The 12,132-nt window shown below is 33.7% G+C and overlaps 1 pseudogene; it reads right to left on the reverse strand.

Annotated features, from left to right (window-relative positions):
• Positions 1 to 641: 641 nt before the first annotated feature.
• The window catches only part of LOC110028139, a 17,570-nt pseudogene continuing 6,079 nt past the window's right edge, over positions 642 to 12,132 (reverse strand).

The raw sequence follows: 12,132 nt of genomic DNA on the forward strand, positions 1-12,132 counted from the left end.
ATTTATTTATTTATATTTATATCTATCTAAAAATTACATAAATTTTATATGAAATCAATATTCATGAGACCTTTCAAATCTCAAGAGAAAAACAAGCCTTGTTGGGGCACACATTTGATTATAAAAATTGAGACAAATAAGTTTCTAATTTAGTTTTAATTGCATTAAAAAAAGGTTATTGATCTCAATAATAGCACCCATGGTTAATTTACTGGGATTGCTAAAGAAGTTGATAAAACTCACCTCAACAAGTTGTTCAATACGTTCGGAATCCAAACACACCTGAAAACTGATGCGATCCACCTGAAGGAACGGAGGAAAAAAAAAAACAGCCTCCGGTGGATTACAGCCGTAGTAGGGACGCAGCTTGCGTCCGGACTCCAGACAGTAATATTTCTTTGTTCAAAAGAGGCAACATTTTTTCCTTCAAGCAAGAAATAAGACATAGAATCATATGTTTTCACATAATTTCCCTATATCCTTACTTGAAAAGCACCAATTAGCACACAATTCAATTGTTCACCATTACTAAGATGAGCTTTTGCAATTTATGCAGTATAATTAGATATAAATTTTTGCAATTCCCAATGAAAGCACTTCAGCTTCAGAATACTTTCAACAGCACAACTTTGAAGCCCTTCTATAAACAATTTATTGCAGATGTAAATGTGAAATGCAGTCATACCCATATCCTGGATGGTTGGTAAGATTGAATTAATAAAAAGAGTTTTGTTCATGAGAATTGCAACAAACAGAGCATACCTACATGCATTCTTCTATGTATAAAATGAAAAAGCTAAAATCTCAAAACCTGTAGCTTGGTGAATTCTTTTTTAGCCTATTTCTTCACGTTTGCTTCTGATTTATTACTCTATGATGGTTTCCAGTGCAATTCAACTTGAATACGGCCGTTCTTCGAGCCGATGAGGCGATACCTTTCAATGATTCGCTCCTTTGCCACAACATCGGCCATGCTGATGATGACATAGCCCAGGTTTTCCTGCTTGTGACAACTGAATTACCAACTCTGCACAGTGTTGAAGTTTAATTGGTAACTACCAAAACAAATTGTTTTTGAGTCCCTCAATAAATAATTTTTCACAATATTTAAGAAAAAAACATTAGAAAGAAATCTCTGATGTAATAAATTTGCCCACTCATAACAAAGAGATCGGTTCCATCCCTAGCAGATATTGCTCATTAACTATCATGAAACCTTGTAAGGGAATGGTTCTAACCGTGGTTGCTACAAATGGAAGATCTTCAACTCAAGTTTCAATCTATTGCGACAAATGTCTATACTACATATTGAAGAAGTACATCAATCAATCGTGTTCAATCTATTGCAATTGCTACATGTAAGGTTGGTAATACTACAATTATAAAACGGCTAAGAGAAAAGAAATCAGTTATGCATACAAACCGAAGATTTCCGCAAATGAATGTTTTAAATGTTTTCAAACAACTCGTTAGGTTGGTAAGTGTCTAAGTAGGAACTTCCATATAAATGGGGAGGAGAAAAAAAATGATTCTATTAATGTTTTTGAATTTAAAATAGAGATTAGTGGGTCTTAGAATGTTTTAGCTAATGATTCTTGAATAGAGAGGACTACAATTTTTTTGACTTATTTCAATTATGAAAATTTAGCACTCAAAATTGACAATAAAATTTGCATTAATGTTTTTTACAAGTGTTTTTAGGATTGCATGAATTTGAAACCTAAACCAAATCCACAAGTATATAAGGAAGCTTGGTTAAACAAAATAATCATTTATGTGCCTCAATGATGCTTATAGTCTAATTCAATTGGAAACATCATTTTGGAATATCTAATATATATGCCTTAAAGACTAAAAGGAGAGAGTAGTTTTGAAAAATTATAAAGCCAAAGAAAAAATCTAAATCACAAAAGAATTTATTGCTCTAATGCAGTAAAGAAACTCATATTTAAGAAACATTCAATTGAAAGAAAGAGTGGGAAAGAAGTGTGATCTATACCATATTGGTCATGGGGTTACAATGTAATAATACTTGAAGTTGTGATTTTGACTTACGATGTTGATCAAGCATCAATCATGTACAAAGATGTGAATAAAGACGATATTCACAACTAAAGCAACAACGATGCTGAACAGCATACGAATAGATCTGTGATTCACATTTAGAGAAAAGATGATGTTGGCAGACTGAACACTTAGAATCTCACTGAATTCCTTTTCCATTAATCAAGTTTTATACCTTGGTTCTTCGTCCTCTGAAGCGCCATCATTTTTCTTGTATAACCATTTGCATCGGATGGCCTTCTTTCCCTTGGAGTTATGTAAGTACCCAAGTTTAGTTTTTTGAGCAATGACACCATATTCTCTTCCATAGCCATGAGCCACTTTATAGTGTCCAAACTGGAGACTGCATTATTGTATGAGCATGGCTTGACAAAAGTCTCCTCTTCAAAAGTTAATGCATATGCGACTAAATTTACCTAACCATATGGTTTAGGCATGCAAATCATACTTCTATATATATCTCCCTGGCCAAGGAATAAGCATGTGCAACAGTCGAAGATAAAGCTAACTCATCTCAATCAGAGTTGAATAGTGGTAATGTCACTTGATGTAGGAGAGATTGTATCAAACACATCATCTCTGTTTATGAAGGTTCTGAAGTTTTTAGGACTTCATTGTCTGTAATCCTTTACACCATTCAGGTTGTCATATCCCAAGAATATATACTTCTTTGATATGGGATCTAATATTTTATCACCATATAGGCGTTTGATGGACAACCAAAAATCTTCAATTTAGAATAATTAGGAGGGCTATAGAGCCAAACTTTTTATGGACACTTCAAATCGATAGCGGCAAGAGGAAGTCGGTTGATCAGGAAGCATGCATTAGATGCTGCTTCAACCCACCCTTATCCAAAGTGGCTGAAAAAATCATACAACAACAATAACAACAAGAAGTCTTTATCCCACTAAGTGGGGTCGGCTACATGAATCTTTTTTCTCCATCGTGTCCTATTGAGTGTCATATTTTCACATACAATGTGTCGCTTCAAGGAGACACTCTAGCAATTAGACAATTACACAATGATTAAAATGATTCATGTCATGATTTTTTACAAAAAATTACGTTGGTTGTTGAATACATGACGCAAGGCTCTAGTTTTCGAATATAAGGCTAGGTACTCAGCAATGATAGTGACTGAAAAAAATATAAAATAATTTTTTTTTCTAGAAGGATGCACTTGACCACTCAAACGATACACCATTTATTGTAGCATCATAGCAAATATGTGGTTACAAGTGATGCACTGTAAATGAGAAAAAATATAAAAACGATATGAGAAAAATTCTAACTCTTTATTTGTTAGAGCTATCTAACCTGTTGCTCCTCAACTTGCTTTTCGATCATACTCTTCCAACTCTTGAATTCTCGAAATAAATTAGATTTTTTTTATAAAGAATTGTCAAACCTTCCTAGAATAATCATCAATAAAGATCAACATGTGTTTTGCACTATCACGAGATGACTCTCTTGATGTTCCCTATAGATCGGAGTGAATATAATCAAGTGGTCCAATGGTTTTATGGACCGCATTAATGAATGAGATCTTTTTTTTTTACTTTCCCAAACACACGGCTCATAGAATTCCAAAAGCACCAGTGTTTTGACCACATAGTAGGTCACATTTGCTTAATATTTTAACGCATTTTTCACTCATATGACCTAACCTCAAGCACCACAACCTAGTGACATCAGTGTTAGATATGGAGGTTCAAACACTAGTCAAATCCACAATGATAAAATCTTTCAAATCATTGAGATTTTCTTTGGTTTTTAAACCTCTCATTATCATGAGTGCTCTTGTGAAAACCTTTATGGCTCCAACTTCACTAGTTTATTGCAAATCCTTATTATCAAGAGTACATAGAGAGATTAGATTTTTCTTTAGCTTGGAAACATGCCTGATCTCAACGAGTGTCCTAACAATATCATTGTACATCCTAATTTTTACTGAGCCAATGCCAACTATAGGACAGAATCATTCCCCATCAACACAGCTTCCCCTTCAACAGACGGACAGGTGGAGAAATACTCCATATTAGGACTCATGTGAAACATGAATCCGGAATCCAAGATCCATTCAAATGAAGACCTCAGTTAGTCCTCAGACACCAAGAAGATGCTTCTTTCATCATCTTCTGTTGTGGTGCTCGTCTAATCTTCTTGTTTTTTTCTCCAAATATCCTTTATTTTTCAACTTTGTATAGTTAGTTTACCAATGCCCCCTTTTTTGCAATAAAGAAACATTCTTCCCTCTGGTCTTTGATCTAAAATAATACTTCGATGGATATGGTTCTTTTCAAATCTTCCTCTGGTGAGCAAGCTATCACCACTACTAATGGATCTAGAATGCTGATCATTCTCAAACAGATCATTGGATAACAAGGCTTTGTTGGCATCATCAAGACAAATTGACTCTCTTCCATGTAGCATTGAGTCGGTAAAATTTTGGTATGAAAGTGGAAGTGAGCATAACAACAACAAAACTAAGTCTTCATCATCGTACTTCACCAAGATCATCTTTAGGTCAGTGATGATGCGCTTGAACTCAATGAGACGAGTCTTCATATTCCAGTCTTCTGTTATGCAGTGAGAGTAAAACTTATGCTTTAAGTACACAACTTGTTAAACTCTTCCCAATACATATAAATGGTAGTTTTCACAATAGATCAGTGACAGAGTTTCCTTCAAACAGTCCTATAAGATCTCATCTGATAGATGTAGATGAATTAGAGAGCTTGTCTTATTGTCTATCTAAATCTTCTCTTCAGCTAAAATTTTCTTGGAATGTGATCAATGCCAAGCAATTTGTTTTGTAGATCTATATGAACTTAGATATCTCTCATCTTGATTGGCCACAAAAAGGGTAGACTGTTATGGTTTCTTGATATTGTAATTCATTATGGTTATCTCCAAGAAGGAAGAGATAATACCATGATTGATTTCACAAATGACAATAGCAAGGTCTATTTTACAGACGAAGAATGTAGCGGAAGCAGAGAAGCCATGCACTTTGCACTACTTGTTAAAAAAAAAAGGATTATTTGTTGTCAAATAAGATTGATCATACAACCACTTAAGAACACATGATTTACACGGAAAAACCCATTAACGAAACAAAAACATGGGAGAGTCGGGACTACTTCACTGACAAAACAAGGCAGTCGAAGATAACGTCAAATACAAAGCCTCTTTGTTTCTTGCTTTAATTTTCCCTCCTCGATCTATGACATAGAATGTTTATTTATAGAGTTACAAAAAAAAAAAACTTTTTTTTTTGTTGGTATCAAATACATTTGGATTTAATTTTCCCTCCTCGATCTATGACATAGAATGTGTATTTATAGAGTTACAAAAAAAAAAAAACTTTTTTTTTTTTTGGTATCAAATACATCAAGAAATACATTTGGAAAAAAATATATTTGGTAGCAAATATACTAAACAATAAATATATTTAGAAACAAATATATTTGGTAGAAAATTTCAAGGCATTAACTTAGAATTTAGAGATTTGTGATATGTGAATCCTCGCATGTTCCCTTGCATGATTTAATACAAAGAACCACAGTATTGCATTAAAAAATTAACACTTGAGTCGTCCTAAATGAGAACCAAAAGTGAAGTATAATCACCACAAAATAAATAGAAAAGAAATCAATAAAGTAGAGAACAAGGGGCATTAAATCTTTATATTGTTTGACTTGAACCAATCCCAAACCTATCAGAGATGAAAAGAATATGATCAATTGCTAAAGAAGACACCAAATATACACACAAGAAAGGAACACTTACTAAACCATGAAAAAATTCTAAATAATTCGCACTCAACAGTGCAGAAGCCCAAAAGAGCTCCTCACAAAAATGATAGTATCAACAAGATCTTCTTCTTCTCTCATGTATCCAAGATCTTCTTCTTCTCTCACGTATCCAAGATCTTCTTCTTCTCTCATGTATCATGAAACCCTAGCAGAGAAGGTTTGTCAGTTTGCCAGGATAAATGAAGCAAAGGATTCAAAACATCTATATATATATATATATTGTGAAACTCGAAGGCTTCCCGAAAAACTACATTGTGGTGCTACAAGACTATGGCAAGATCACCGAGGAATCGTATATGAATCCCAATGACGTCTTTATAGGGAGCTATCTTGATGAGAAGCAAATTTGAGCGGAGTTCTATCTCAGCTGTCCAATTTCCAATTTGATTATTAAGTGAAAAGTTAGCATATATTTTTACTATATATTGAGTCAAATAGAGTAGAATTCATACAACTTAATTGTACAGAAACATCTAAGCATTCAGAAGTACTAACTAATCTTAGCTGACTTTGGAACATTACAAAATATCAATTACATAAAAATTGCAATAGTTTATCCAAAGCAAGTAAATCAATTCCGAAATGAACCAATATTAGACTCGCATGCTAAATCAACATAGTGAACCCCTATCTATTTGGAAAAAAGAAAAACCAAAATAAGACAACACTGCTGAAATATATCATGTTAACAAGGCCAACCCCTCTTTCAAAAAAAGAGACCAATTGTTTTTTTTTTTTTTTAAAATACAGTATTGCTCAATTGAATTATAGTAGATAGCTTGGAGTATATGCTAATGCTTGGCGGCCTGCTATTTTTTTTTTTTTTAATACAGTATTGCTCAATTGAATTATAGTTGATACCTTGGAGTATATGCTAATGCTTAGCGGCCTGCTGCAAACCTTTAAATGCATCTTATCACTAACAGGAGGCTTCTCGCAAACAAACCGAAACTCTTCTTCCCAACATGGATCTCCGCTTTTCTTTATATGCTGCAACAGAATCCATATCATTCATCTAGTAGTCTGTCATAAAACCATAAAATAAAAAGTTTACCTTTGTTTTTTTCTCTTCACCCCTAAAATCTAATCGTACGTATGGATTATTATGGTGCTTCCCTTCAAGGTCTTGAGCTTCGTGAATTGTAACAACGAGCAAGCCACCACCAGATGGAGTACCTTCTGCAGCCTTCTCTACTTCCTCAGCATTCTCGTTAACTTCTGGTAATTCATCTTCCTTAAGTGGCTTATAAGTTACTTCCGTAACTAAATGTCCATGTAACTTTTCATTTTGAGCATCATTACCATCCAGGTTCTTAAGCAACTCAAGTGTAAACAAAGTTGGCTTATCAGGAGTAAGATGTTTCAGATTAATAATATTCGTTCCCATTTTTTCAAGCTTGCCAACCTGCGACAATATAAATGTCAAAGAACAACCAGGAAAAGCAAAACTTGCAACAACGCTTAAATTTGATAAACAGAAGGTATAAAGGCGAAGAACATTGGGCATGCCTGTTCTTAATCATAAACATTAAGCTCCAAGGCTTGAGATTCTGGATCTGCCACAACAAATTTAAATTCCTCGTTCCATTCTGGATTAAGGTTATTCTTCTTTACGGTAGTTTTCTTTGATGGAAGCTTATCATCCATAAGCTTAAGTTTCACATATGGATCTGCTTTACCCATTAGATATTTCTTTCGCAGCTTTTGAGCTCTTAAAACATTTACTTGCAGAATTCCAACTGGCTTCTTCATTGCTCTACAAGAAACAATGTAGAGAGCAAACTAATGGATATGTTGATAGAAAAAAACCTTTCAAGTCTAAAAGAGCTGGAAATAAATGAATGTCACTACTTTGATGCATCCATAACAGCCACTTCCAGTGTTCTAGGCCATAGATACATGTTCGCAACTTGATTCTTGATTGTATCATGCAGCACATTCGCAGCTTGATTCTTGATTTTATCCTGCAAAAGCAAAGATGAAGTAAATAAACACATCATTTACCAAATGTGAAAGAAAAGATTGGATAGGGAAATTAGCCTCCTCAGTTATGGCTAATTGCACATTCGATTCAGTAAATCATCACAAAGAACATCTTGGAACATTCTGATCACACATGGCAACATTTCATTCCAGAATATGTAAGGAAGCTATCTTATTGGTTAGCCAAATATCAAAACTATAGTTAAAGAAGGAGCATCCTCATACAAATATGAGTAGTATTTCGAGCCAAAATGAGCCGACACAAATGACCAAATCTTTTATATTGTTTGGCTAGTTTATATATTGAGCGCAAAAAAGTGTTTGTGTTCAGCTCGTTAATTTAGCGAACGAGTCGACCACGAGCTTCTTAACGAGCCGAACATGAGCTGTTTTGACAGCCCTAATCCGAGCGCAACACAACTCCAGACAACTGGGACTATAATATCCTATGAGTTACGTTGGAATACCAATAAAAATCAAACTAAAACATATTTTTATTGAATTAAACTATAAATCAGATAAACAGGCGAGTCAATAAATTGTATAATTATGTATTAGAATCAAATCACTAAGGATGCAATACCATCTCATAGAGCAGAGAAAATTATAGATAAGATAAATACCAGAACAAATCTGTAAAGGCCGACATCTGCTCCCAAAAGTTTCGGCCCAAAATCAACATGTGGCTACCAAACCCAACACCAAATATATTTACAAAAAATTGAAGATTGGCTGAAAAAAAAAAGTATAATTAACAATTAAAAGTAAATATAATTCATTATCAGACCCACCTTATCCATAAAGGACACAAAGATTTTTGCAAAACACGGAAAGGTAGGGACCAAAGGTTTTAGAGTGATTCTGGGTACTAGAAAAATTTGAAGATCTACTGCCTGAAAACCACAAATTGGTTGGAAATCAATAAGTTTATTTTTTTTTTTACTTTAATATCTTAGTAGTATAGCTAATTCTATTTAACTTGCAAAATTAATGAAGTTGGCAACCTGTATTACAGCTTTTAAACCGAAGGCTTTCACTGCAACAATGATATTAGGGTTTCCAGCCCATTTAATAGATAGTTCCGTAATCAATTCTTTCTCCTTTGTCGTATAGACCTTCATTCCTGATAGTGAAAGAAAAAAACATAGTAGGAGTTACAAGCAAGATAAATTAGCTAAGAATGTAATATTCCTCTTTTGCTTGTCAAAGTTTTGAGAAAAATAGGCTGATTTCCGAAAAGGCTCGATGTCTTTTCCCTTTGTTTTCATTTTGTTTTCATTCCATTAAATAAAAATCTTACAACTATTTTAGGTACAAAATAAAGTGCATAATCTAAAAGGTAACATAATAATACATATTCCTAATCTAATTATTTAGCTAAAAGGGAAATAAGTCAGAATAAAGACAATGGAAATAATTTAAATAAGGAAACTCCTAATTTTAGAAAACTCTTAATTAAGCCCCTTGATTTCCATTCTTCCAGATTGACATCCCCCCATCAAATTGATGTTGACTGACATCAATTTGCCAACAAGAAACTGATAACACTGCCTGGACCAAAAATCCTCAAGCCGTGAGTGCCAAGTCGAGGATGTCGAAGTCTGAGAGTGTTGAAGCTTGAGAATGTCGAAGGCTGAGAGTGCCGAATTCTGAGAGTGTCAAAGCCTGCGAGTGCCGAAGCCGAGAGTGCCGAAGCCGAAATTCCCGAAGCCGTCGGTCTAGGAAGGAGTGCTGAAGCCTTCAATCCTTGAGTGTGATGAGGAAGCCGAAGTAGAAACGGAAGAAGCCGAAGCGGAAGAAGCAGTCAAAGATGCCGCAGAAGCAATGATGGCTAGCAAAGGAGATCTGAAGAAATAATGAGACGACAAGCAGACGAGCGAGAATCAAGACAAAGAAATAGTTCATCTCTTCTTGTCTTGCAAGGAGGCTGGCGGGAAGGGAGTCTTGACGGTACTCCAATAATTATCGGTGATTAGGGCTAAAATTTGGCTTTGATATCATGTCAAAGTTTTGAGAAAAATAGGTTGATTTCCGAATAGGCTCGATGTCTTTTCCCTTTGCTTTCGTTCCATTAAATAATAATCTTACAATCTATTTCAGGTACAAAATAAAATGCATAATCTATTTTAGGTAACCTAATAATACATATTCTTAATCTAAATATTCAGCTAAAAGAGAAATAAGTCAGAATAAAGACAATGAAAATATTTTAAATAAAGAAGCTCTTAATTATAGAAAACTCCTAATTTAGCCGTTTGATTTTCATCCTTCCAGATTGACATTGCTTTGTATTGAACTCATCAGAAAGTCATTATGTCGGGACATTAATTCATATGAAGATGAATATCAGTTTTTTTTTTCCGGTTTCAATTCCTATTTATTTACAATCTAACACCTAAACTCTACTTTTACAATTATATCACCCAAGTATTTGAACTCATCAGAAAGTCATTATGTCGGGACATTAATTCATATGAAGATGAATATCAGTTTTTTTTTTCCGATTTCAATTCCTATTTATTTACAATCTAACACCTAAACTCTACTTTTACAATTATATCACCCAAGTATTTGAACTCATCAGAAAGTCATTATGTCGGGACATTAATTCATATGAAGATGAATATCAGTTTTTTTTTTCCGGTTTCAATTCCTATTTATTTACAATCTAACACCTAAACTCTACTTTTACAATTATATCACCCAAGTATTTGAACTCATCAGAAAGTCATTATGTCGGGACATTAATTCATATGAAGATGAATATCAGTTTTTTTTTTCCGGTTTCAATTCCTATTTATTTACAATCTAACACCTAAACTCTACTTTTACAATTATATCACCCAAGTATTTGAACTCATCAGAAAGTCATTATGTCGGGACATTAATTCATATGAAGATGAATATCAGTTTTTTTTTTCCGGTTTCAATAAAAAGCATCACAATAAATGCTGCAAATTTACATATAAAGCAGATTTGTTGATGCAAGATGAAAAAGCATTGCAAACCTTGGAACGTTGGTAGTAGTGATCCTAATGTGAGTTCTGCAAACTCGACCGAGCTAATTTTCCACTTCCCAGTGTTCTCAGCAATAACTGGTTCAGCAATTTCCTTGATCATTTTGCAAATTGCCTAGAAAGCAAAAAGAAAGGATCATAAATACTTCATGGAGGTTATAGTTTATTGATCTGATAAACTTCCTTCAACCTTGTATATTTTCTCACCTTGTCCAAATAAGGCCACATCATTTCTACAAACTTGTTTAACCAATTAACCTAGGAAAAATACAATGGGAGATCAGCTTCCAAAATGTAGATAAAAACTGCAAAAAAAATTATTTTAAGAAAAATCTAAATATTTGACAAGTAATTATCAAAGCGTTCATTCAAAACATTAAACCATGTAAAAGCCTACTCCATCATAATCTGGATTTTTAACACGTATAGGGAATTCAGGAAGCATTCGCTCCAATGAATTTGAATAATATTCAACCAGTGGCCGTAACCTTGGATCCTGATGAATAGAAATTAAAGATGTTAAATGAGAGAAATGAGAGAAAGTATTACTTCGAGAATTTATAGATTAATACTCCGTTTTATTAAATCTGATTCTACTAAGCAAAAGCTAATAAAAGAGGAAAAAAATAGCAGAGATCAAAGATAGTAACGGCTTAAGTATGTGCATCAAGATTGCACAAATCATGCTTTATGTTAACTGCAATTATTCACATTTAAGTAAACCTAGCAAATTATCATTTTTAAACACATAGTACTCAAATTTTTAATATCACATCAAAAATAGCACTATTATCACCTTTTAAAAATGAAATATACCTTTTCATGCATAGGTTTTATAAAAAATCATAATGTTATGTATATAAATATGAAAGTTTAGGCGTGAGATACATAAATATATAAGAATTGTAGGCTACATATGTAAATTTCCCATTATCATAATTTATTGAAAGAATTTGATAAGATATCTGGCACAGTCAATTCTATGGTACTTATTGATGCGTGCTAGAAAATTCGCGGTGGTAGAGTAATGGATTATCGTCTTAACGTTGCGCGAGAATTCAACACACACTCAGATGAAAATGAATCAAGCTGTGATAACATCTGAAGTTTTTACCCACCAGAAGTTTTTACTTGGAAAACCTGTAAAGGGGAAAAACCACGGGGTCTGACCCAGTTGTAAAAATCTACTGTAAGTTCATGATTACAGATGCCCCTTATCCCACAGGCGGGCAAGAGGTACTAATTTT

This window comes from Phalaenopsis equestris, unplaced genomic scaffold, assembly GCF_001263595.1.
Source record: "Phalaenopsis equestris unplaced genomic scaffold, ASM126359v1 Scaffold000491, whole genome shotgun sequence".
NCBI lineage: Eukaryota > Viridiplantae > Streptophyta > Magnoliopsida > Asparagales > Orchidaceae > Phalaenopsis > Phalaenopsis equestris.